Source organism: Tupaia chinensis, unplaced genomic scaffold (genome assembly GCF_000334495.1).
Source record: "Tupaia chinensis unplaced genomic scaffold, TupChi_1.0 Scaffold000251_1, whole genome shotgun sequence".
NCBI lineage: Eukaryota > Metazoa > Chordata > Mammalia > Scandentia > Tupaiidae > Tupaia > Tupaia belangeri.
The window spans coordinates 3,074,651-3,080,667 of NW_006159731.1; positions in this window are offsets into that span (position 1 = coordinate 3,074,651).

The window sequence follows — 6,017 nt, forward strand, 5'->3', positions numbered from 1 at the left end:
TTTGGGCACGCACACACATGTGCCCAGTGTGAGCTTCAAGCTGCCAGATCTAGTACTCAAACTGCAATCGACCATATGTGAGTCCAGCACCTTAACCACTACACCACCTGCTAGCCCCATGTATTCTCCTTTTCTATAAGCAGGATGAGAACCCTTATAAGTGGTGGGGTAACATCTTGTTCCATATTAATATGGTATTTATTGTATCACTCCTATTTATTCAGTCTATTCATCTCTAAGTTGGCTACTTTCTTGAGGACTGTGTCTATGCACTTTGTACCAGAAAGGAATGCTTTCAGCTGCAAGTGACAGAAAACTGAGAATGGACTTAAAAACAATAACCAGAAAGAGAAATTCATTTCTTAATATAAGAAGCTCAGCAATAAGATAGTACAGGCTGATTAATTCAGTGACTCAGTTTTGCTACCAACACTCCAGTGTGCTTCCTCAGTCCTTATACCAACCTCACAGCCCCAGGTGTCACCTGTGGCCACAACATTAAAGGGAAGAAGAGACCAGTTGTTCCTGTAGGTGCTTTTAAGGATTGCACACTTTCCCCACAAGCATGCGGGCACCTCTCCCCTCATCTCATTGAAGAGAACAGGATTGCATGGCTTTTCTGTACCAATCACTGGGAAGGAAAAGGGGTGTCCCCTTAGACTGACTTGAACACATCTGCCAAGCTAGGATTTGGGTCATCTTCAAGGAGGAATAGAGACCCGAACAAGAGAAGGATTCTGTTAGCAAGGTGGGAAAGGCATATGCTACCCATCAATATCCTGTTCAGCTCCCCGAGAGTACACTGCACATTCTGTAGACTTGTAAAAAAGCAAAAGGATGCATAGAAAGTTGTGCCAAATGATGTGTTAGTAAATATTTTATAACTTGTGGGACCAGAAGATGGCATAATGGCTATATCGCTGAACTCCCTCGTGGTCCACTGCAGTTCAAGTCCTGGACCCAGTAGCTTGAAACTCACACTGGATATGTGTGCATGGATGTCCCAAATCTTGAGAGGAGAATGGAGGAGAAGGATTGCAGTGTGGCCATCTCCCCCTGGGGGTGGTAGGGGAGTGATTTCTCACTTTTTGTCTCTCTGTTGAACACAAACGCCTATAGCAAAAATCTGTCTTAAAAAAAAAAGATTTTATAACTTGTCATTAGTCTGCTCCCTTTCCTGACTAGAGAAAGACAGACAGAGAGAGAGAGAGAGAGAGAGAGAGAGAGAGAGAGAGAGAGAGAGAATGTGAAAGCAAGCCACCAAGTCCAGGGCTTGAATCACGATTGGCCATGTGGGAGTCCAGTGCTTTAGCCAGCACAGCACCTGCTAGCCCTGTTAATTCTATATTTTAAATATTAAAGTCTTCCTGCCACCCCTCCCCACCCAGTATTTTTTTTTTGCCATGGGGCATGTGCATTTACCAGAGTCTCCTCCATTCTCCTCTTGGGATTTTGGACACAAAGTGAGAAAGCAATCCTTAGGGGACATGACCATGCCACAATCCCTTCTCTACTCTCTTGGGATTTGGGGCACACATGCAAGGTGGGGAGATACCTGGCATGGTTTTTAAGCTGCCATGTTCAGGACTCAAACTGCAGAGTCAAAGTCAGCCATGTGGGATTCAGAGCCTCAACCACCACACTGTCTGCTGCCCCCCACCCCGCCCCTAGTACTCTGTATGAATGAATATCAGGAACCAGGGATATAATAGAGTAATTTTGAGTAAACGTTTTGAAGGGCTCATAATGGTAAAACCAAAATAACGTAAACTAGACTCTAAATTAAGATTTTCATCACCAAAATTATAATGTTGGGAAGCTTCTTTTCTTTTCCCTCATGTTCAAGACAGCAACCATATTTCATTGCAAGTGATTTGATGCCAATAGCTAAATCAGTCTATATTTTAATTTAGTATTTCCTCCAGACATTCTTGAACATGTGTCAACAGGAAATAACATGTTTCAAAACTCATTTCTATTTTTCTCTTAATAAATAAAATAAAGTTTGAATATGCCCTTTAGTTCTTTCTATGCTTTCTGAAATTTTCCAAAGAGGAAAAAACATCTCAAAACAATCAGAACTGGTCAAGATCAAATTCTGAAGCAGGTGAAATTGACCTGGGTGTCCTTCTAGCTCTACTCTCAGTGCTCCTATTTCTCTTAATGATGCTCTTCTGCAAGGATTTTATTTTTCAGTCAGCAAATACCAACCAATAATTCATTATTTGGGAATATCTTAAGATATTGTCATGTTCCAGCACATTCTCATTTTACTTATTTTTAAAAAAAATATTAAAAATTATTCTGAAGATACTGAGGAAGCCTCTCTACTGATGAGATGTCCAATGTTGTGAAAGAGGTGAAGATAGTTTTGGTGGAGAATATGCTTCAAGCCCATAATGTCGTACTATACAAACATCACCTGCTTGAGTCTGTTGCAGGTTCTAGGATTGATGTTTTGTCTTTGCGTACTGTTGGGTCATGGACAAGCCAGAGCCCTTGAGATGCAGCCAGGGGAATGTTTAAAACAGTCTCACTGAACGTTTTGGAAGTTTAGCAATCTAAAAGTACTCTTTTCATGAAAATGAGTTCTAAACTTACCTCTCTGAAGAACCAAAGAACACAAAGAATGAGAGCACCAAGAACCGAATGGAGCTCTGGTCTACTGGATTGGATTAACACATATGCACACACCCATATGCACACATGACATTTGCAGGGTACTATGTAGTAAAAGTGTTGGAAGTTGAACAGTGGGATAGCATGATGTTAGAGAAGAGGTCCATCCCTGAGTGACACTTGTGTTTTTAACTTGATTTAAGAACTAAGTCTTGCAGAGCCAGAAGTCTTGGAAAAGTGATCTTGTGACTAAGTACAGTCCAAGCCAGCGGGTGGCAGTACTAGTTGACATTGTACAAATAAATCAGTCCAAACCCAAGGGAAGGATGCTTATTACAGATCCAAACCAAAGTGTTCTATGAGATGAGGAGTCCCCCCCACCCATAGGCTATGTGCACTTGCTGGAAAGAGACAGAGAGAGGGAAAGTGAGAAATCACCCCCTAGGAAAGATGGCCATGCCACATCCCTTCTCCTCGAGTCTTTTCTGGGATTCTGGGCACACATGCACACGTGCCTGGTGTGATTTTCAATCTGTCTTGTACTCAAACTGTGACTGGCTATGTGGGAGTCTAGTTCCTTAGCCATCACCACATGCTGACCCAATGGAGGCTTTTAATAATTTGTAATTCTAGGAAGGAGGAAAACTCACATTGCAGACAGTTTTTCATCCTGTGTAGTCAGTGGAGAGAGAAAAAGAGAAAGAGGGAGAGGGAAAGTGAGGAATCGCCCTCCTGGCAGGATGGCCATGTTGCAATCTCTTCTCCTCCAGTCCCCTCTCGGGACATTGGGCATGTATGCACACCCACCTGGCCTAATTTTCAAGCTGCCAGGTCTAGGACTCAACCTTCTCAGTAGGCCATGTGGGATATAGTTGCCTTAAACTCCGTATCACCAGCTGGCCCTTCACTGTTCTTAAGGTTCTTATTCCCAGAATGTTGTTTCGTGAATGAGTCAGAAGAGATCCAGGGAGAGAAGAGACTAGTGTGAGAAAGATTATGTGCATCCAAATGTCTTGAAGAAAGTGTCAGAAAACTGATGGCAAAATCTCTAGATCAAAAACCAATATATGCTAAATCTGTATTTTATTTTTAAAGTAATTTTTTGGAAAATCTTTTCATTTTCAAATTTTAAAGTAATAATAATAATAACCATTGACAACAATGGGCAACTCAAACTGTATTTTCAACTTACTAAGTAAAGATTACTCTTTCAGTGAGAAAACAAGAAATGAAAATAGTAGGTAGCTAGCATTTTGCCAAGTGATTCAGAGTGAAGCCAAAACTCCCTAGTTATTTCGTAATGAAGACTTGACCCCTGCTGAAATCCATTTTATTGACAGACGGTCAAGTCCTGGACAAGAAACAAGATCAGCATGGGAAATACATGGGGGGATGATCAGAAAGTGGACAATGTTAGAAGTAAGAGGCAATTCAGACAAGTCTACAGCAGGGATTATTCTGTGTTCTCTAATTCCTTAGTGAATACAAAGTGTATACCTGAACCCTCACTATTATTGTTTGAGTGTATCTATGTACCCACATATGCTCAGGACTTCAAAAATTTGTGGTTCTATGTAAATGTTTGTGGAAAAATGTAAAAATAAATAAATGAAAGAAAAAAAATTGTGGTAAGTGGAATTAAAGTACAAGTTTATTTTGGTGTAAAAATGTTGAAATCCAAACATGGTTTTGTCATAATATTCATTTTCCATTAACTTTTTGAAAATTACTTCATATGAATTTTTCAAGGTAATCGTTTAGTAAACTTGATGTAACTGAATTCAATTATTATCAATAGATCATTTTCTAGTCTAAAGTCCTGAGTTAAACAAATAGCTTATGTGGATTTACTGTAGGGCATGAACAAAATCCACTTATAGAAAAACAAAATACAAAGAACAAAACCCACTGGATTTTGGAAATCAAGGGTCTATGGCCAGTATTGCACTTCTTTTAGGGTTTTCTAAAAAATTATAATTTCTGATTTACATGTAATTGTTTTACACCTTTGTTTTTGTTGCTTTGTATTTTGTTTTTCTATAGGGTGTGGACACTTGTCAGAGAGACAGGGGTGGTGGAAAGCCGGGGATGGGGAAGGGAGGAGTAAGAAATCTTCCCGTAGGGGAGATGGCCATGCCATAGTCTCTTCTTTTCCAGTCTGCTCTTGGGATTTTTGGCATGCATTCATATGCACCTGGCATATTTTTCAAGCTGCTAGATCCAGGACTCAAATTGCCAAGTAAGCTATGTGGGATCCAGCACCTTAACCGCCATGCTATCTGCTGGCCTGGTACAGCATGGGTTTTTAAAAAGCATGTTTGCAGTGGGTAACAATGAAAAGGTATGTCTGCTTGGACTACAGTGGTAGGATTATAGGACATTGATGCTGAAAGATACCAGTTTCAGTCAGATCCCATCAGGAAATTTACTCTCATGCAGATAGTTCGAATGAAGAGACTACTCACAGCAGTATGGACAGGGTTAAGGGATTTGAAGTACCCAGGGACATGCCACAGCAGGAAGCTGTTGCTACTACTGGTGTCCTGGCAAGAGCTGAGCTATGGAGAAGGGGTTGGCCAACAGGAGATATAAGCATGGAGGGATACGACCCTAGACAGAAATGGAGGCCACGGCAAGGAGGAGTAGGGGGGAAAACTTAGGTCCTTCTCTTCTCTGATTCTCTGCAGGTGCCTCCCATAGGTCAAACCCAACCAAGAGTTGTAAGAAAGGGAGCCTGGATGGTGTATACCATAGAAAGCACAAAGCAGGGCAGGAAAGGGCAGAGATTGGATTTGGGAGGAGTGGGAGGAAATGGAGAAAACCCACATGGTACCTTAGAAATTTGTCCTTTGTGCTCAGATGGGAAATGCCAGATTCTTTTTGTTTTTGTTTTTTGGCCTACCCACAGACAGGTGCCAGATAGTGTGGATGGCATGTATGTGAATGTGTGAAGCAATTTACACCTGGTAGAGGTAACAGTTCACCTGTTACGGGCGAGTAGCAGGCTTCTTTAGAATAGAGATGGACTCTCCATGGACTCCAGTGTTTACAGCAACCAATCTTAGTCAGCCTATGTCATGCCAGGAGAGGGGCTAGCACTGATCTAGGGAATTTTGAAGCCAGCTTATGATATGCTAGAGCTGCAAGAGTCAGTCATCAGCCCCTACTATGCTGGGAAAGATTGGACTCTCCTAAGCATGAATGCTGAGCTGGTGGGATGGGGTTGGAGTTGAGGTATTGACAAGTCAGATTATTCTATGTCCAATCTCTGATAACACCAGGGAAGGAACAGGACAGCCAAGAAGCCCAAAGTCTAGGTCTGCTCTGGATGGGCCATGGGAATCCTGCCACCCTAGTGAAGTCCTCTCTGTCAGATCTGGTGCTTGTGGACTACTTTG